The sequence below is a fragment of the Hyla sarda genome, unplaced genomic scaffold, assembly GCF_029499605.1.
Source record: "Hyla sarda isolate aHylSar1 unplaced genomic scaffold, aHylSar1.hap1 scaffold_1406, whole genome shotgun sequence".
Lineage (NCBI taxonomy): Eukaryota > Metazoa > Chordata > Amphibia > Anura > Hylidae > Hyla > Hyla sarda.
The window spans coordinates 21,462-42,631 of NW_026608036.1; the positions used below are offsets into that span (position 1 = coordinate 21,462).

The 21,170-nt window shown below is 45.2% G+C and overlaps 6 non-coding genes across 6 annotated transcripts; all 6 read left to right on the top strand.

Moving 5' to 3' along the window:
- The first annotated feature begins 420 nt into the window (after window positions 1-420).
- On the top strand, window positions 421-611 carry LOC130306828 (U2 spliceosomal RNA). The gene has a single exon (XR_008856118.1). It is a non-coding gene; the product is annotated as a U2 spliceosomal RNA (small nuclear RNA).
- A 2,091-nt stretch (window positions 612-2,702) lies between these two features.
- On the top strand, window positions 2,703-2,893 carry LOC130306829 (U2 spliceosomal RNA). Its single transcript, XR_008856119.1, has one exon. It is a non-coding gene; the product is annotated as a U2 spliceosomal RNA (small nuclear RNA).
- A 2,106-nt stretch (window positions 2,894-4,999) lies between these two features.
- Window positions 5,000-5,190, top strand: LOC130306830 (U2 spliceosomal RNA). The gene has a single exon (XR_008856120.1). It is a non-coding gene; the product is annotated as a U2 spliceosomal RNA (small nuclear RNA).
- A 10,021-nt stretch (window positions 5,191-15,211) lies between these two features.
- Window positions 15,212-15,402, top strand: LOC130306831 (U2 spliceosomal RNA). Its single transcript, XR_008856121.1, has one exon. It is a non-coding gene; the product is annotated as a U2 spliceosomal RNA (small nuclear RNA).
- Window positions 15,403-17,495: 2,093 nt separating this feature from the next.
- Window positions 17,496-17,686, top strand: LOC130306832 (U2 spliceosomal RNA). The gene has a single exon (XR_008856122.1). It is a non-coding gene; the product is annotated as a U2 spliceosomal RNA (small nuclear RNA).
- A 2,080-nt stretch (window positions 17,687-19,766) lies between these two features.
- Window positions 19,767-19,957, top strand: LOC130306833 (U2 spliceosomal RNA). Its single transcript, XR_008856123.1, has one exon. It is a non-coding gene; the product is annotated as a U2 spliceosomal RNA (small nuclear RNA).
- Window positions 19,958-21,170: the final 1,213 nt, after the last annotated feature.

The following is a 21,170-nucleotide window of genomic DNA, read 5'->3' on the forward strand; positions in this document are numbered from 1 at the left end:
GGTAAGTCCAATGGGGTGCAGGCATGTCCTCTATGCTTACAGCTTCCCGTGGGTGTTGGTTTGATACCGTTTGGGGACAGCCAAGGAGGCATCTGCAGGCAACAAAGGTAGGTGTGTGCTTGTGTGTGTGTTTCCTATGCAGATCCTAAGCCCAGTGTCACATGCAAGTAGGAGGAGTAAGAAGGGTTCCTGGCAAATCCGGGTTATGGATTGCATTTAAAAAGGCCCCGTGGGAGTGCAATGGGCCCCTGTCTTGCTGCTTAGCAATAATGGTATGGGTTTAGGTTCTGCTGTGTGTACTGGTGGTTGACTGCCCCCCAGCCCAGAGTGTGCATGGAAAATTGTCTGGCAGCCTCCCTGACAGCAAGCAGTGATAGTGCCCATGAAGGGCACCTTGTTGGGCCCGCCCCTTTCACGGTTATCGCTTCTCGGCCTTTTGGCTAAGATCAAGTGTAGTATCTGTTCTTATCAGTTTAATATCTGATACGTCCCCTATCTGGGGACCATATATTAAATGGATTTTTGAGAACGGGGGCCGATTTCGAAGCTTGCTTCCGTCGCCCTATGCATTGACCCGATATGGCAGTATCTTCGGGTACAGTGCACCACCCCCTTACAGGGTTAAAAAGAAAGATTCCTACTTTCATTGCTACCTGCTTGCTGGCTAGCCAGCTAGCCAGCCCTGTGGGCCTTGCTGCTGCTGCAGCCAAAAAACAAAAGGTGGTGCTGCTGCTGCTTCTGCTGCTTCTGCTGCTTCTGCTTGTGTCTGGCCGCTGTTGGAGCGTCCAGGCACAGGACTTCTGCTGCTGCTGACTAAATGGCCTCCTTAATTGGATCATTTGAGTAGCCAGCACACCTGTGCAGGTAGGGCATGACATGATAGGCAGCTGCCTTGATAGCGGGTGGGTGCTGAATGTTCCTAATTGACAAAATAAGATTAATGCTTATGAAGAAATATAAAATCTCATCCCTTCCCCAATATCGCGCCACACCCCTACCCCTTAATTCCCTGGTTGAACTTGATGGACATATGTCTTTTTTCGACCGTACTAACTATGTAACTATGTAACATAACATGGGGGGGGGGGGGTCTCCTGGCTGTTCACACAGGTGTGTCATTGCTGTACATTGACCATGCATTGCTTCTGTGGTATTGCAAAGGCAAAGACAAATGCTTCCAGCCATCCATTGCACTAATGGATTGGTCATCAGCTGGCTGTCTATGTCCCGCATCAATATAGACCAAAGTACAGAGGGTTAGGCTATGCTATTGTGCACCTACCTGATGCATCAGAAGGTGCGAGGCCCTTGCTAAATTCTGTGCACAGACTTTGAGATCTATACTTTAGACTGTATCTAAACCTGCTCCAACATGGACTGACATTCTGGCCTACTTTCAGCCGATGCGACTTGTCTGTCGCTGAACAGTCGCTTTTTATGTATTCAGCACCTATGTATAATGTTGTAAAAATGCTCTAGAAGCTAAAGTCGCAGAAATGTCACACATATTTGGCCTGCAACTTTCTGTGCGACAAATTCAGACAGGAAAAATCAGTATAAATCCTTAGAAAATTATCCCCCAGTGTCTCCATCTGCTGGCGGTATTGAATAAGCATTGCTGCACTGATGGGGTATGCATTAGACGAAAAAAAAGAAGAAAAAGAAGAATAATACGCCCAGAAAAGAGGCGAAAAGGAGAAAAACGTAAAAAAACGTGAAAAAAAAGTAAGAGGAAGAGAAGGGAAAAAAAGGTGGAAATGGGTTTAAAAGTGATTTCGGCGGAGAAATATATATATATATATATATATATATATATATATATATATATACGCGCACACACACACATATATATAAACGTATTCTCCGTTGAGATATTGCAGCCGCTGCTGTGTCCAGGCCCAGGAGCCTTAGCACTGTGCTGTGATGTCACTCAATACCACTGACATCACTAGGTGTAAACAACATCTCTCCTTTGCTGTGTATGTGACTATGGAGCTGTTTGGTGATGTCGTCTATTATGGCCTTCATAGAAGCAACAGGAGATTGTTGCATCCATCTAGAACCCTCAGAACTACAGTGCTATGATGTCACTCACTTCCACAGGCCTTGCAGAGTGTAAACAACAACAACCCAGCTTTGTTGTGTATGTAACCATAGGGATTTGTGATGTCACCTAGAACCTTCACAGCAGCGACAGCTTTATGAGGAGCATCAGCACTGCTCTGCCTGAGCAGAACCATCACCGCCATAGGTTGTCAAATAACCCGGGTTTAACCCACACAGGTAAGTCCAATGGGGTGCAGGCATGTCCTCTATGCTTACAGCTTCCCGTGGGTGTTGGTTTGATACCGTTTGGGGACAGCCAAGGAGGCATCTGCAGGCAACAAAGGTAGGTGTGTGCTTGTGTGTGTGTTTCCTATGCAGATCCTAAGCCCAGTGTCACATGCAAGTAGGAGGAGTAAGAAGGGTTCCTGGCAAATCCGGGTTATGGATTGCATTTAAAAAGGCCCCGTGGGAGTGCAATGGGCCCCTGTCTTGCTGCTTAGCAATAATGGTATGGGTTTAGGTTCTGCTGTGTGTACTGGTGGTTGACTGCCCCCCAGCCCAGAGTGTGCATGGAAAATTGTCTGGCAGCCTCCCTGACAGCAAGCAGTGATAGTGCCCATGAAGGGCACCTTGTTGGGCCCGCCCCTTTCACGGTTATCGCTTCTCGGCCTTTTGGCTAAGATCAAGTGTAGTATCTGTTCTTATCAGTTTAATATCTGATACGTCCCCTATCTGGGGACCATATATTAAATGGATTTTTGAGAACGGGGGCCGATTTCGAAGCTTGCTTCCGTCGCCCTATGCATTGACCCGATATGGCAGTATCTTCGGGTACAGTGCACCACCCCCTTACAGGGTTAAAAAGAAAGATTCCTACTTTCATTGCTACCTGCTTGCTGGCTAGCCAGCTAGCCAGCCCTGTGGGCCTTGCTGCTGCTGCAGCCAAAAAACAAAAGGTGGTGCTGCTGCTGCTGCTTCTGCTGCTTCTGCTTCTGCTTGTGTCTGGCCGCTGTTGGAGCGTCCAGGCACAGGACTTCTGCTGCTGCTGACTAAATGGCCTCCTTAATTGGATCATTTGAGTAGCCAGCACACCTGTGCAGGTAGGGCATGACATGATAGGCAGCTGCCTTGATAGCGGGTGGGTGCTGAATGTTCCTAATTGACAAAATAAGATTAATGCTTATGAAGAAATATAAAATCTCATCCCTTCCCCAATATCGCGCCACACCCCTACCCCTTAATTCCCTGGTTGAACTTGATGGACATATGTCTTTTTTCGACCGTACTAACTATGTAACTATGTAACATAACATGGGGGGGGGGGGGGGGTCTCCTGGCTGTTCACACAGGTGTGTCATTGCTGTACATTGACCATGCATTGCTTCTGTGGTATTGCAAAGGCAAAGACAAATGCTTCCAGCCATCCATTGCACTAATGGATTGGTCATCAGCTGGCTGTCTATGTCCCGCATCAATATAGACCAAAGTACAGAGGGTTAGGCTATGCTATTGTGCACCTACCTGATGCATCAGAAGGTGCGAGGCCCTTGCTAAATTCTGTGCACAGACTTTGAGATCTATACTTTAGACTGTATCTAAACCTGCTCCAACATGGACTGACATTCTGGCCTACTTTCAGCCGATGCGACTTGTCTGTCGCTGAACAGTCGCTTTTTATGTATTCAGCACCTATGTATAATGTTGTAAAAATGCTCTAGAAGCTAAAGTCGCAGAAATGTCACACATATTTGGCCTGCAACTTTCTGTGCGACAAATTCAGACAGGAAAAATCAGTATAAATCCTTAGAAAATTATCCCCCAGTGTCTCCATCTGCTGGCGGTATTGAATAAGCATTGCTGCACTGATGGGGTATGCATTAGACGAAAAAAAAGAAGAAAAAGAAGAATAATACGCCCAGAAAAGAGGCGAAAAGGAGAAAAACGTAAAAAAACGTGAAAAAAAAGTAAGAGGAAGAGAAGGGAAAAAAAGGTGGAAATGGGTTTAAAAGTGATTTCGGCGGAGAAATATATATATATATATATATATATATATATATATATATACATATATATATATATACGCGCACACACACACATATATATAAACGTATTCTCCGTTGAGATATTGCAGCCGCTGCTGTGTCCAGGCCCAGGAGCCTTAGCACTGTGCTGTGATGTCACTCAATACCACTGACATCACTAGGTGTAAACAACATCTCTCCTTTGCTGTGTATGTGACTATGGAGCTGTTTGGTGATGTCGTCTATTATGGCCTTCATAGAAGCAACAGGAGATTGTTGCATCCATCTAGAACCCTCAGAACTACAGTGCTATGATGTCACTCACTTCCACAGGCCTTGCAGAGTGTAAACAACAACAACCCAGCTTTGTTGTGTATGTAACCATAGGGATTTGTGATGTCACCTAGAACCTTCACAGCAGCGACAGCTTTATGAGGAGCATCAGCACTGCTCTGCCTGAGCAGAACCATCACCGCCATAGGTTGTCAAATAACCCGGGTTTAACCCACACAGGTAAGTCCAATGGGGTGCAGGCATGTCCTCTATGCTTACAGCTTCCCGTGGGTGTTGGTTTGATACCGTTTGGGGACAGCCAAGGAGGCATCTGCAGGCAACAAAGGTAGGTGTGTGCTTGTGTGTGTGTTTCCTATGCAGATCCTAAGCCCAGTGTCACATGCAAGTAGGAGGAGTAAGAAGGGTTCCTGGCAAATCCGGGTTATGGATTGCATTTAAAAAGGCCCCGTGGGAGTGCAATGGGCCCCTGTCTTGCTGCTTAGCAATAATGGTATGGGTTTAGGTTCTGCTGTGTGTACTGGTGGTTGACTGCCCCCCAGCCCAGAGTGTGCATGGAAAATTGTCTGGCAGCCTCCCTGACAGCAAGCAGTGATAGTGCCCATGAAGGGCACCTTGTTGGGCCCGCCCCTTTCACGGTTATCGCTTCTCGGCCTTTTGGCTAAGATCAAGTGTAGTATCTGTTCTTATCAGTTTAATATCTGATACGTCCCCTATCTGGGGACCATATATTAAATGGATTTTTGAGAACGGGGGCCGATTTCGAAGCTTGCTTCCGTCGCCCTATGCATTGACCCGATATGGCAGTATCTTCGGGTACAGTGCACCACCCCCTTACAGGGTTAAAAAGAAAGATTCCTACTTTCATTGCTACCTGCTTGCTGGCTAGCCAGCTAGCCAGCCCTGTGGGCCTTGCTGCTGCTGCAGCCAAAAAACAAAAGGTGGTGCTGCTGCTGCTTCTGCTGCTTCTGCTTCTGCTTGTGTCTGGCCGCTGTTGGAGCGTCCAGGCACAGGACTTCTGCTGCTGCTGACTAAATGGCCTCCTTAATTGGATCATTTGAGTAGCCAGCACACCTGTGCAGGTAGGGCATGACATGATAGGCAGCTGCCTTGATAGCGGGTGGGTGCTGAATGTTCCTAATTGACAAAATAAGATTAATGCTTATGAAGAAATATAAAATCTCATCCCTTCCCTAATATCGCGCCACACCCCTACCCCTTAATTCCCTGGTTGAACTTGATGGACATATGTCTTTTTTCGACCGTACTAACTATGTAACTATGTAACATAACATGGGGGGGGGGGGGGGGTCTCCTGGCTGTTCACACAGGTGTGTCATTGCTGTACATTGACCATGCATTGCTTCTGTGGTATTGCAAAGGCAAAGACAAATGCTTCCAGCCATCCATTGCACTAATGGATTGGTCATCAGCTGGCTGTCTATGTCCCGCATCAATATAGACCAAAGTACAGAGGGTTAGGCTATGCTATTGTGCACCTACCTGATGCATCAGAAGGTGCGAGGCCCTTGCTAAATTCTGTGCACAGACTTTGAGATCTATACTTTAGACTGTATCTAAACCTGCTCCAACATGGACTGACATTCTGGCCTACTTTCAGCCGATGCGACTTGTCTGTCGCTGAACAGTCGCTTTTTATGTATTCAGCACCTATGTATAATGTTGTAAAAATGCTCTAGAAGCTAAAGTCGCAGAAATGTCACACATATTTGGCCTGCAACTTTCTGTGCGACAAATTCAGACAGGAAAAATCAGTATAAATCCTTAGAAAATTATCCCCCAGTGTCTCCATCTGCTGGCGGTATTGAATAAGCATTGCTGCACTGATGGGGTATGCATTAGACGAAAAAAAAGAAGAAAAAGAAGAATAATACGCCCAGAAAAGAGGCGAAAAGGAGAAAAACGTAAAAAAACGTGAAAAAAAAGTAAGAGGAAGAGAAGGGAAAAAAAGGTGGAAATGGGTTTAAAAGTGATTTCGGCGGAGAAATATATATATATATATATATATAGTAGAATAAAGTGTCCCGCAGCACTCCAGTAGTGATCAAAATAGGTTTATTACCTCAAGGTAAGATACAACGTTTCGACCGTCACCACGGTCTTTTTCAAGCATAAGCAAGTGACACACTCCTCCCATATTTATATGGGGTACAATATCAAAAGGTGATTGTGTTCAATAAAGAAAAAACATATATTACAGTGGATACTGTGACAATTGTTAAGAAGAAGAACATAATGATACATGAAGAAAATGCATACTTTTGACAAGACAGTGTAATTAGTGCTGTACAGTATATACAATCTGACATATATCGCATCATGTGTAAGTGACAATTAGTGTACAGGTGTGTGGACATTAAAAGGTAATCAGGGTAACATGCCACGAGGTCAAACACTCACCCATCTGTGGTAATGGCGGCCATTCCCTGACGCCGTGTGTGCACACGGCTCTAGGGAATTCCGCAGACCTGCCGGAGTACAGCCAATCGCAAGGGGGCGTCGCGCGTTGCTAAGCAACGACTGTAGCTCGCGGTCCGCGCACACTCACTGTGCTTCCGGATGCCGCGGGCGCCATGACACTTCAGTGAAAGAAGTGTCCTGTTTGGCGCATGCGTATAGATGTGTGCAGTTGTCAATGAAGCTATGTGTAGTGCGGGCAAGATACCCGCACTTGATCTGTCAATACATATATAATATAATCATGTGGATAAATGTATGTAAATGACTACGGAAGATGAGAAATGTGTATTGGTGTGGTGAAAGCAGGAGTGTATGTGGAAAATAATAGGTGTGTGAGTGAGTAACGGGAGATGGATGTGCATGAATGAATGGATCCTAAGTGTATAAGGAAAAGATGGGGAATTGCAAATAAATGAGAAAAAGAAAGAATAAGAATGTAAAAGGTGTACGGGTATGCATATGTAGGTGTGAGGGTGGTGGCAAGGTGTGGCTGTGAAAGCAGGTTGTGTGGAGCAACTGTATGGTATATAGTATATACATAGGAGCATGATTTTGTACATGCACGTATGTATACACATGTATCACTGTATAGCTGTGTTTGTCAGTTGATCTGGCTCACATAAAGGTGTGTATAGAGGAAAAATACAAAAACGTAGATGAGAGCAATTTCATTCTTGGTTGGCTGCACTCGGGTGGTAAGGGTCTAGAACTGGTAGAATGATCAGATAGATGATGGTCAGTGGTGTTTGATCGACGTGTCCCCTGATCATCTGCATAAAAACAAAGCAAGAATAATTAGCATGTTGAAAGAAGAACACGGTATATAATTGATCATTTAGGATTCATATACAGTGAATGATGAGTTGGTATACTGCTCAGTGTGTGTGTCACAATTTATATATACAATCAAGTTCAACTGGCAGGTCAAGTCATCGGGATAATTTGTAGATACCTGTGGTTACAGTGAAGTCTACGTTAAGTCCATGGGGGCGCAATGTGCCCAACTCATGGATCCAACGTAGTTCGCACCTTTTGAGTATGCTAACTCGGTCGCCGCCTTTTTTAGATATGGGAACATGATCTAGCAAGGTAAATCTGAGGTCATTTTCATGATGTCCAAATTCCGTAAAGTGTTTAGCTACGGGTAGGTCCAGGCGCTTCTTACGGATTGAGTACCTGTGTTGGTTGAACCTCGTTCGGAACTCCAATGTGGTTTCGCCTACATATAGCAGTTGGCAAGGGCATGTGAGAACATACACCACAAATTCAGATACACAGGTCAGGTACCATCTTATCCTGTATTGTCTGTTCGTGGTAGGATGTTTAAAATGTGGGCCCTTGTCCATGCGGGTGCAGTTAATGCAGTTCCGACATGGGTAGCTGCCTTTATTTTGTACAGTGAGGTATCTTTGTTGGCCCCCTAAACTTGTAGAGACATCTGTTTTCACAAGTTTGTCTCTCAAGTTCGGGGGGCGCCGGTAAGCCATAATGGGGTTGTTTTGGAATTCCTCTACCTGTGGAAAACTGTCTCGGAGAATATGCCAGTGTCGTTTGATAATTCTGGCAATTGTTGTGGATCTGTCACAATATGTTGACACAAAACTAATGCGTTTGTTGGATTGGGCTACTTTTGTCTGGTGCAATAGTGACTGTCGTCTGAGAGTAAGTGTCTCCTGTTTACTCCTCTCAACCAATGATTTGGGATATCCCCTCTGTATGAAATTCTTGGCCATTTTGTCGAGTGCAGGTTCTACCCTTTCGTCAAGGCTAACTATCCGTCGTGCTCTGAGCATCTGGCTTTTGGGTAGGGATCTAACCATGGGGCGAGGATGGTGACTGTTGTAGCGTAGCATGGAGTTGCTATCAGTGGGCTTGGTGTAAAGGTCAGTATGTAGTTTACCATTTTGTGAGATGACTAATGTGTCTAAGAACTGGACTGATTCTGTAGAATGAGTAAGAGTGAATTTTATGTGGTCATTTATGTTGTTGAGGAATGTCAAAAATTCGTGTAGTTGAATGGCCGTGCCTGTCCAGACGAGGAAGATATCATCTATGTATCGCCACCATGCCAGTACGTGACTGGCATGGTGGGACACATAGACAGACCCCTCCTCGATCTCTGTCATGACCAAATTGGCGTAGCTGGGCGCCACGTTGGTCCCCATAGCAGTCCCAGCTGTTTGTAGGTAAAATTTGTCATTGAATAGAAAGTAATTGCATTGTAGGACTAGTTCAAGAAGTTGGATAATGAATGAAGTTTGCACAGGAGAAAAATCTGAAGAGATCGTTCTGCGAATGGTCTGAATGCCTAGCTCGTGTGGGATTGAGGTGTATAGACTGGTGACATCTAGGGATGCCAATATACTGTTCTTTGGAAGTGTGACTTGTTCGATTTTTTTGAGGAAGTCCGAGGTGTCTTGGATGTAAGATTTGGCCCTGTGTACATAAGGACGCAGTATTTGGTCCAAAAATACGGATATATGGCTCGTGAGTGAGTCTCTCCCGGAGACAATTGGTCTCCCGGGAGGGTTCACCAAATCTTTATGTACCTTGGGCAGGAAATATATCATGGGTGTTGAAGGACACAGGACAGTCAAAAAATTAAAGAGAGGGCGGTCAATGATCTCCATAGTCAGGGCATCTACCAAAACTATATTAATCTTTCTTTGTATGTCAAATTTAGGGTCTTTGTTCAGTAATGTATATGTAGAGGCATCCCCCAATTGTCTCATAGCCTCAGCAATGTATTTTGAGCGGTCCATGATCACAACCGATCCCCCTTTGTCAGCGGGTTTTATGATCAGGCTGTGATCATGGACCAAATCATTGATTGCTCTCAATTGTTTCTGTGAAATGTTGTGAGCTGCACTAACACTTCCAGAGGTGCGCAGTTTGTCAGTATCATTTTTAACAAGAGTACAAAATGTATCGATGGCAGGTACGTGTACCTGTGGAGAAAAATTACTGGGCACACTAATGTCATAGTTACAGGCACGAAATTGTACATTATTAATATTGGTGTCAACATTAGACGAACTAGAATTGTTCATAAACCACATTTTAAGTTTCAATTTTCTGAAAAACTGAATAAAGTCCAATTCAAGCTGAAACCAATTAGTATGGTTAATAGGACAAAAGTTCAAGCCCCTAGCAAGTAATAAACATTGTGAATCAGATAAAGGGGTAGAAGATATATTTACCACTATTTTTTTGGTGGTTTGGTCTTCAACTGTGTCGTCCTCACGCCCCGGCTTCTGGTTCTTGAGGGATCGTTTCCATTTATGACCTCCCCTTCTGGTGGGTCGCTGGTATGAGTCTGGCGTGCCCCTAAAAAATCCTGGGGGGCAGTAGGTGAACTGGATGCTGGTTCAGTAGGACGAGCGTTCTGGCGTGAGGTCCCCGGTTGGTCCTTCAAACGTCTTGTCCTCCTGGTGTTGGTGGACAAGTCGCCCCAATTGTATATGCGGCCATTTTGGTAGTCTTGCACATCACGGTACCATTTGTGACGTTTGATGTTTTCTTGTTCTGTTTTGAGTTTTGCCAAGAAGGAAGATTGTTTGGAACATAATTTAGTGTAATCATCGCTAGACAGTATTGTTTCCAAGGTAGATTCCAGTGTCTTTACTTTGTCACTTGTAGCAGCAATGTCTCTTTGAAGAAATTCAATGTTCAAAATAATCACGTCGGCAGCGTATTTGTTAGCTATATGTTCAAACTTGGTGCGGAAATCCTTGTCCCCTTTGTATGCGTTGTCCGGTGGGACCACCCGCATACCTCTGGGGATCCGCTGGGACTTGTAGTACTCACTTAATGTAGAGAGGTGAAGTTTTAAAGATAATAGTCTCTTAGTCTCTGTTTCGTATTGCCTCTGGAGATCCAGGGCTGAGGGAGCATGTAGGAAAGAAGCGTCCTCATCCACAGCTCCAATGATCCTGCCGATCTCACTCTCAGTATAAGCAAATACCTGAGGCTCTGGAGAGGCATGTGAAGAAGTTGAGTGTTCCATCCTTGTCCTTTGGAGAGGAGTCCAGATGGATATGGGGTGCAGGCTCCAAGACCCCTTCGATATATCCAGATAGCAAGGAGGAGCAGCACACCAGGAATGCAAAGGTGTAGCGGGTGCAAGCGGGCCCAATCGCAGCCCGGGTCACTGGCAGCAGCAGTGTAGTATAGTAGAATAAAGTGTCCCGCAGCACTCCAGTAGTGATCAAAATAGGTTTATTACCTCAAGGTAAGATACAACGTTTCGACCGTCACCACGGTCTTTTTCAAGCATAAGCAAGTGACACACTCCTCCCATATTTATATGGGGTACAATATCAAAAGGTGATTGTGTTCAATAAAGAAAAAACATATATTACAGTGGATACTGTGACAATTGTTAAGAAAAAGAACATAATGATACATGAAGAAAATGCATACTTTTGACAAGACAGTGTAATTAGTGCTGTACAGTATATACAATCTGACATATATCGCATCATGTGTAAGTGACAATTAGTGTACAGGTGTGTGGACATTAAAAGGTAATCAGGGTAACATGCCACGAGGTCAAACACTCACCCATCTGAGTATGCTAACTCGGTCGCCGCCTTTTTTAGATATGGGAACATGATCTAGCAAGGTAAATCTGAGGTCATTTTCATGATGTCCAAATTCCGTAAAGTGTTTAGCTACGGGTAGGTCCAGGCGCTTCTTACGGATTGAGTACCTGTGTTGGTTGAACCTCGTTCGGAACTCCAATGTGGTTTCGCCTACATATAGCAGTTGGCAAGGGCATGTGAGAACATACACCACAAATTCAGATACACAGGTCAGGTACCATCTTATCCTGTATTGTCTGTTCGTGGTAGGATGTTTAAAATGTGGGCCCTTGTCCATGCGGGTGCAGTTAATGCAGTTCCGACATGGGTAGCTGCCTTTATTTTGTACAGTGAGGTATCTTTGTTGGCCCCCTAAACTTGTAGAGACATCTGTTTTCACAAGTTTGTCTCTCAAGTTCGGGGGGCGCCGGTAAGCCATAATGGGGTTGTTTTGGAATTCCTCTACCTGTGGAAAACTGTCTCGGAGAATATGCCAGTGTCGTTTGATAATTCTGGCAATTGTTGTGGATCTGTCACAATATGTTGACACAAAACTAATGCGTTTGTTGGATTGGGCTACTTTTGTCTGGTGCAATAGTGACTGTCGTCTGAGAGTAAGTGTCTCCTGTTTACTCCTCTCAACCAATGATTTGGGATATCCCCTCTGTATGAAATTCTTGGCCATTTTGTCGAGTGCAGGTTCTACCCTTTCGTCAAGGCTAACTATCCGTCGTGCTCTGAGCATCTGGCTTTTGGGTAGGGATCTAACCATGGGGCGAGGATGGTGACTGTTGTAGCGTAGCATGGAGTTGCTATCAGTGGGCTTGGTGTAAAGGTCAGTATGTAGTTTACCATTTTGTGAGATGACTAATGTGTCTAAGAACTGGACTGATTCTGTAGAATGAGTAAGAGTGAATTTTATGTGGTCATTTATGTTGTTGAGGAATGTCAAAAATTCGTGTAGTTGAATGGCCGTGCCACAGAACCTGCACTCGACAAAATGGCCAAGAATTTCATACAGAGGGGATATCCCAAATCATTGGTTGAGAGGAGTAAACAGGAGACACTTACTCTCAGACGACAGTCACTATTGCACCAGACAAAAGTAGCCCAATCCAACAAACGCATTAGTTTTGTGTCAACATATTGTGACAGATCCACAACAATTGCCAGAATTATCAAACGACACTGGCATATTCTCCGAGACAGTTTTCCACAGGTAGAGGAATTCCAAAACAACCCCATTATGGCTTACCGGCGCCCCCCGAACTTGAGAGACAAACTTGTGAAAACAGATGTCTCTACAAGTTTAGGGGGCCAACAAAGATACCTCACTGTACAAAATAAAGGCAGCTACCCATGTCGGAACTGCATTAACTGCACCCGCATGGACAAGGGCCCACATTTTAAACATCCTACCACGAACAGACAATACAGGATAAGATGGTACCTGACCTGTGTATCTGAATTTGTGGTGTATGTTCTCACATGCCCTTGCCAACTGCTATATGTAGGCGAAACCACATTGGAGTTCCGAACGAGGTTCAACCAACACAGGTACTCAATCCGTAAGAAGCGCCTGGACCTACCCGTAGCTAAACACTTTACGGAATTTGGACATCATGAAAATGACCTCAGATTTACCTTGCTAGATCATGTTCCCATATCTAAAAAAGGCGGCGACCGAGTTAGCATACTCAAAAGGTGCGAACTACGTTGGATCCATGAGTTGGGCACATTACGCCCCCATGGACTTAACGTAGACTTCACTGTAACCACAGGTATCTACAAGGCCCTGTGGGCCTTGCTGCTGCTGCAGCCAAAAAACAAAAGGTGGTGCTGCTGCTGCTTCTGCTTCTGCTTGTGTCTGGCCGCTGTTGGAGCGTCCAGGCACAGGACTTCTGCTGCTGCTGACTAAATGGCCTCCTTAATTGGATCATTTGAGTAGCCAGCACACCTGTGCAGGTAGGGCATGACATGATAGGCAGCTGCCTTGATAGCGGGTGGGTGCTGAATGTTCCTAATTGACAAAATAAGATTAATGCTTATGAAGAAATATAAAATCTCATCCCTTCCCCAATATCGCGCCACACCCCTACCCCTTAATTCCCTGGTTGAACTTGATGGACATATGTCTTTTTTCGACCGTACTAACTATGTAACTATGTAACATAACATGGGGGGGGGGGGGTCTCCTGGCTGTTCACACAGGTGTGTCATTGCTGTACATTGACCATGCATTGCTTCTGTGGTATTGCAAAGGCAAAGACAAATGCTTCCAGCCATCCATTGCACTAATGGATTGGTCATCAGCTGGCTGTCTATGTCCCGCATCAATATAGACCAAAGTACAGAGGGTTAGGCTATGCTATTGTGCACCTACCTGATGCATCAGAAGGTGCGAGGCCCTTGCTAAATTCTGTGCACAGACTTTGAGATCTATACTTTAGACTGTATCTAAACCTGCTCCAACATGGACTGACATTCTGGCCTACTTTCAGCCGATGCGACTTGTCTGTCGCTGAACAGTCGCTTTTTATGTATTCAGCACCTATGTATAATGTTGTAAAAATGCTCTAGAAGCTAAAGTCGCAGAAATGTCACACATATTTGGCCTGCAACTTTCTGTGCGACAAATTCAGACAGGAAAAATCAGTATAAATCCTTAGAAAATTATCCCCCAGTGTCTCCATCTGCTGGCGGTATTGAATAAGCATTGCTGCACTGATGGGGTATGCATTAGACGAAAAAAAAGAAGAAAAAGAAGAATAATACGCCCAGAAAAGAGGCGAAAAGGAGAAAAACGTGAAAAAAAAGTAAGAGGAAGAGAAGGGAAAAAAAGGTGGAAATGGGTTTAAAAGTGATTTCGGCGGAGAAATATATATATATATATATATATATATATATATATATATACGCGCACACACACACATATATATAAACGTATTCTCCGTTGAGATATTGCAGCCGCTGCTGTGTCCAGGCCCAGGAGCCTTAGCACTGTGCTGTGATGTCACTCAATACCACTGACATCACTAGGTGTAAACAACATCTCTCCTTTGCTGTGTATGTGACTATGGAGCTGTTTGGTGATGTCGTCTATTATGGCCTTCATAGAAGCAACAGGAGATTGTTGCATCCATCTAGAACCCTCAGAACTACAGTGCTATGATGTCACTCACTTCCACAGGCCTTGCAGAGTGTAAACAACAACAACCCAGCTTTGTTGTGTATGTAACCATAGGGATTTGTGATGTCACCTAGAACCTTCACAGCAGCGACAGCTTTATGAGGAGCATCAGCACTGCTCTGCCTGAGCAGAACCATCACCGCCATAGGTTGTCAAATAACCCGGGTTTAACCCACACAGGTAAGTCCAATGGGGTGCAGGCATGTCCTCTATGCTTACAGCTTCCCGTGGGTGTTGGTTTGATACCGTTTGGGGACAGCCAAGGAGGCATCTGCAGGCAACAAAGGTAGGTGTGTGCTTGTGTGTGTGTTTCCTATGCAGATCCTAAGCCCAGTGTCACATGCAAGTAGGAGGAGTAAGAAGGGTTCCTGGCAAATCCGGGTTATGGATTGCATTTAAAAAGGCCCCGTGGGAGTGCAATGGGCCCCTGTCTTGCTGCTTAGCAATAATGGTATGGGTTTAGGTTCTGCTGTGTGTACTGGTGGTTGACTGCCCCCCAGCCCAGAGTGTGCATGGAAAATTGTCTGGCAGCCTCCCTGACAGCAAGCAGTGATAGTGCCCATGAAGGGCACCTTGTTGGGCCCGCCCCTTTCACGGTTATCGCTTCTCGGCCTTTTGGCTAAGATCAAGTGTAGTATCTGTTCTTATCAGTTTAATATCTGATACGTCCCCTATCTGGGGACCATATATTAAATGGATTTTTGAGAACGGGGGCCGATTTCGAAGCTTGCTTCCGTCGCCCTATGCATTGACCCGATATGGCAGTATCTTCGGGTACAGTGCACCACCCCCTTACAGGGTTAAAAAGAAAGATTCCTACTTTCATTGCTACCTGCTTGCTGGCTAGCCAGCTAGCCAGCCCTGTGGGCCTTGCTGCTGCTGCAGCCAAAAAACAAAAGGTGGTGCTGCTGCTGCTTCTGCTGCTTCTGCTTCTGCTTGTGTCTGGCCGCTGTTGGAGCGTCCAGGCACAGGACTTCTGCTGCTGCTGACTAAATGGCCTCCTTAATTGGATCATTTGAGTAGCCAGCACACCTGTGCAGGTAGGGCATGACATGATAGGCAGCTGCCTTGATAGCGGGTGGGTGCTGAATGTTCCTAATTGACAAAATAAGATTAATGCTTATGAAGAAATATAAAATCTCATCCCTTCCCCAATATCGCGCCACACCCCTACCCCTTAATTCCCTGGTTGAACTTGATGGACATATGTCTTTTTTCGACCGTACTAACTATGTAACTATGTAACATAACATGGGGGGGGGGGGGGTCTCCTGGCTGTTCACACAGGTGTGTCATTGCTGTACATTGACCATGCATTGCTTCTGTGGTATTGCAAAGGCAAAGACAAATGCTTCCAGCCATCCATTGCACTAATGGATTGGTCATCAGCTGGCTGTCTATGTCCCGCATCAATATAGACCAAAGTACAGAGGGTTAGGCTATGCTATTGTGCACCTACCTGATGCATCAGAAGGTGCGAGGCCCTTGCTAAATTCTGTGCACAGACTTTGAGATCTATACTTTAGACTGTATCTAAACCTGCTCCAACATGGACTGACATTCTGGCCTACTTTCAGCCGATGCGACTTGTCTGTCGCTGAACAGTCGCTTTTTATGTATTCAGCACCTATGTATAATGTTGTAAAAATGCTCTAGAAGCTAAAGTCGCAGAAATGTCACACATATTTGGCCTGCAACTTTCTGTGCGACAAATTCAGACAGGAAAAATCAGTATAAATCCTTAGAAAATTATCCCCCAGTGTCTCCATCTGCTGGCGGTATTGAATAAGCATTGCTGCACTGATGGGGTATGCATTAGACGAAAAAAAAGAAGAAAAAGAAGAATAATACGCCCAGAAAAGAGGCGAAAAGGAGAAAAACGTAAAAAAACGTGAAAAAAAAGTAAGAGGAAGAGAAGGGAAAAAAAGGTGGAAATGGGTTTAAAAGTGATTTCGGCGGAGAAATATATATATATATATATATATATATATATATATATATATATATATACGCGCACACACACACATATATATAAACGTATTCTCCGTTGAGATATTGCAGCCGCTGCTGTGTCCAGGCCCAGGAGCCTTAGCACTGTGCTGTGATGTCACTCAATACCACTGACATCACTAGGTGTAAACAACATCTCTCCTTTGCTGTGTATGTGACTATGGAGCTGTTTGGTGATGTCGTCTATTATGGCCTTCATAGAAGCAACAGGAGATTGTTGCATCCATCTAGAACCCTCAGAACTACAGTGCTATGATGTCACTCACTTCCACAGGCCTTGCAGAGTGTAAACAACAACAACCCAGCTTTGTTGTGTATGTAACCATAGGGATTTGTGATGTCACCTAGAACCTTCACAGCAGCGACAGCTTTATGAGGAGCATCAGCACTGCTCTGCCTGAGCAGAACCATCACCGCCATAGGTTGTCAAATAACCCGGGTTTAACCCACACAGGTAAGTCCAATGGGGTGCAGGCATGTCCTCTATGCTTACAGCTTCCCGTGGGTGTTGGTTTGATACCGTTTGGGGACAGCCAAGGAGGCATCTGCAGGCAACAAAGGTAGGTGTGTGCTTGTGTGTGTGTTTCCTATGCAGATCCTAAGCCCAGTGTCACATGCAAGTAGGAGGAGTAAGAAGGGTTCCTGGCAAATCCGGGTTATGGATTGCATTTAAAAAGGCCCCGTGGGAGTGCAATGGGCCCCTGTCTTGCTGCTTAGCAATAATGGTATGGGTTTAGGTTCTGCTGTGTGTACTGGTGGTTGACTGCCCCCCAGCCCAGAGTGTGCATGGAAAATTGTCTGGCAGCCTCCCTGACAGCAAGCAGTGATAGTGCCCATGAAGGGCACCTTGTTGGGCCCGCCCCTTTCACGGTTATCGCTTCTCGGCCTTTTGGCTAAGATCAAGTGTAGTATCTGTTCTTATCAGTTTAATATCTGATACGTCCCCTATCTGGGGACCATATATTAAATGGATTTTTGAGAACGGGGGCCGATTTCGAAGCTTGCTTCCGTCGCCCTATGCATTGACCCGATATGGCAGTATCTTCGGGTACAGTGCACCACCCCCTTACAGGGTTAAAAAGAAAGATTCCTACTTTCATTGCTACCTGCTTGCTGGCTAGCCAGCTAGCCAGCCCTGTGGGCCTTGCTGCTGCTGCAGCCAAAAAACAAAAGGTGGTGCTGCTGCTGCTTCTGCTGCTTCTGCTTCTGCTTGTGTCTGGCCGCTGTTGGAGCGTCCAGGCACAGGACTTCTGCTGCTGCTGACTAAATGGCCTCCTTAATTGGATCATTTGAGTAGCCAGCACACCTGTGCAGGTAGGGCATGACATGATAGGCAGCTGCCTTGATAGCGGGTGGGTGCTGAATGTTCCTAATTGATAAAATAAGATTAATGCTTATGAAGAAATATAAAATCTCATCCCTTCCCCAATATCGCGCCACACCCCTACCCCTTAATTCCCTGGTTGAACTTGATGGACATATGTCTTTTTTCGACCGTACTAACTATGTAACTATGTAACATAACATGGGGGGGGGGGGGGGTCTCCTGGCTGTTCACACAGGTGTGTCATTGCTGTACATTGACCATGCATTGCTTCTGTGGTATTGCAAAGGCAAAGACAAATGCTTCCAGCCATCCATTGCACTAATGGATTGGTCATCAGCTGGCTGTCTATGTCCCGCATCAATATAGACCAAAGTACAGAGGGTTAGGCTATGCTATTGTGCACCTACCTGATGCATCAGAAGGTGCGAGGCCCTTGCTAAATTCTGTGCACAGACTTTGAGATCTATACTTTAGACTGTATCTAAACCTGCTCCAACATGGACTGACATTCTGGCCTACTTTCAGCCGATGCGACTTGTCTGTCGCTGAACAGTCGCTTTTTATGTATTCAGCACCTATGTATAATGTTGTAAAAATGCTCTAGAAGCTAAAGTCGCAGAAATGTCACACATATTTGGCCTGCAACTTTCTGTGCGACAAATTCAGACAGGAAAAATCAGTATAAATCCTTAGAAAATTATCCCCCAGTGTCTCCATCTGCTGGCGGTATTGAATAAGCATTGCTGCACTGATGGGGTATGCATTAGACGAAAAAAAAGAAGAAAAAGAAGAAGAATACGCCCAGAAAAGAGGCGAAAAGGAGAAAAACGTAAAAAAACGTGAAAAAAAAGTAAGAGGAAGAGAAGGGAAAAAAAGGTGGAAATGGGTTTAAAAGTGATTTCGGCGGAGAAATATATATATATATATATATATATCTATATATACGCGCACACACACACATATATATAAACGTATTCTCCGTTGAGATATTGCAGCCGCTGCTGTGTCCAGGCCCAGGAGCCTTAGCACTGTGCTGTGATGTCACTCAATACCACTGACATCACTAGGTGTAAACAACATCTCTCCTTTGCTGTGTATGTGACTATGGAGCTGTTTGGTGATGTCGTCTATTATGGCCTTCATAGAAGCAACAGGAGATTGTTGCATCCATCTAGAACCCTCAGAACTACAGTGCTATGATGTCACTCACTTCCACAGGCCTTGCAGAGTGTAAACAACAACAACCCAGCTTTGTTGTGTATGTAACCATAGGGATTTGTGATGTCACCTAGAACCTTCACAGCAGCGACAGCTTTATGAGGAGCATCAGCACTGCTCTGCCTGAGCAGAACCATCACCGCCATAGGTTGTCAAATAACCCGGGTTTAACCCACACAGGTAAGTCCAATGGGGTGCAGGCATGTCCTCTATGCTTACAGCTTCCCGTGGGTGTTGGTTTGATACCGTTTGGGGACAGCCAAGGAGGCATCTGCAGGCAACAAAGGTAGGTGTGTGCTTGTGTGTGTGTTTCCTATGCAGATCCTAAGCCCAGTGTCACATGCAAGTAGGAGGAGTAAGAAGGGTTCCTGGCAAATCCGGGTTATGGATTGCATTTAAAAAGGCCCCGTGGGAGTGCAATGGGCCCCTGTCTTGCTGCTTAGCAATAATGGTATGGGTTTAGGTTCTGCTGTGTGTACTGGTGGTTGACTGCCCCCCAGCCCAGAGTGTGCATGGAAAATTGTCTGGCAGCCTCCCTGACAGCAAGCAGTGATAGTGCCCATGAAGGGCACCTTGTTGGGCCCGCCCCTTTCACGGTTATCGCTTCTCGGCCTTTTGGCTAAGATCAAGTGTAGTATCTGTTCTTATCAGTTTAATATCTGATACGTCCCCTATCTGGGGACCATATATTAAATGGATTTTTGAGAACGGGGGCCGATTTCGAAGCTTGCTTCCGTCGCCCTATGCATTGACCCGATATGGCAGTATCTTCGGGTACAGTGCACCACCCCCTTACAGGGTTAAAAAGAAAGATTCCTACTTTCATTGCTACCTGCTTGCTGGCTAGCCAGCTAGCCAGCCCTGTGGGCCTTGCTGCTGCTGCAGCCAAAAAACAAAAGGTGGTGCTGCTGCTGCTTCTGCTGCTTCTGCTTCTGCTTGTGTCTGGCCGCTGTTGGAGCGTCCAGGCACAGGACTTCTGCTGCTGCTGACTAAATGGCCTCCTTAATTGGATCATTTGAGTAGCCAGCACACCTGTGCAGGTAGGGCATGACATGATAGGCAGCTGCCTTGATAGCGGGTGGGTGCTGAATGTTCCTAATTGACAAAATAAGATTAATGCTTATGAAGAAATATAAAATCTCATCCCTTCCCCAATATCGCGCCACACCCCTACCCCTTAATTCCCTGGTTGAACTTGATGGACATATGTCTTTTTTCGACCGTACTAACTATGTAACTATGTAACATAACATGGGGGGGGGGGGGGGTCTCCTGGCTGTTCACACAGGTGTGTCATTGCTGTACATTGACCATGCATTGCTTCTGTGGTATTGCAAAGGCAAAGACAAATGCTTCCAGCCATCCATTGCACTAATGGATTGGTCATCAGCTGGCTGTCTATGTCCCGCATCAATATAGACCAAAGTACAGAGGGTTAGGCTATGCTATTGTGCACCTACCTGATGCATCAGAAGGTGCGAGGCCCTTGCTAAATTCTGTGCACAGACTTTGAGATCTATACTTTAGACTGTATCTAAACCTGCTCCAACATGGACTGACATTCTGGCCTACTTTCAGCCGATGCGACTTGTCTGTCGCTGAACAGTCGCTTTTTATGTATTCAGCACCTATGTATAATGTTGTAAAAATGCTCTAGAAGCTAAAGTCGCAGAAATGTCACACATATTTGGCCTGCAACTTTCTGTGCGACAAATTCAGACAGGAAAAATCAGTATAAATCCTTAGAAAATTATCCCCCAGTGTCTCCATCTGCTGGCGGTATTGAATAAGCATTGCTGCACTGATGGGGTATGCATTAGACGAAAAAAAAGAAGAAAAAGAAGAATAATACGCCCAGAAAAGAGGCGAAAAGGAGAAAAACGTAAAAAAACGTGAAAAAAAAGTAAGAGGAAGAGAAGGGAAAAAAAGGTGGAAATGGGTTTAAAAGTGATTTCGGCGGAGAAATATATATATATATATATATATATATATATACGCGCACA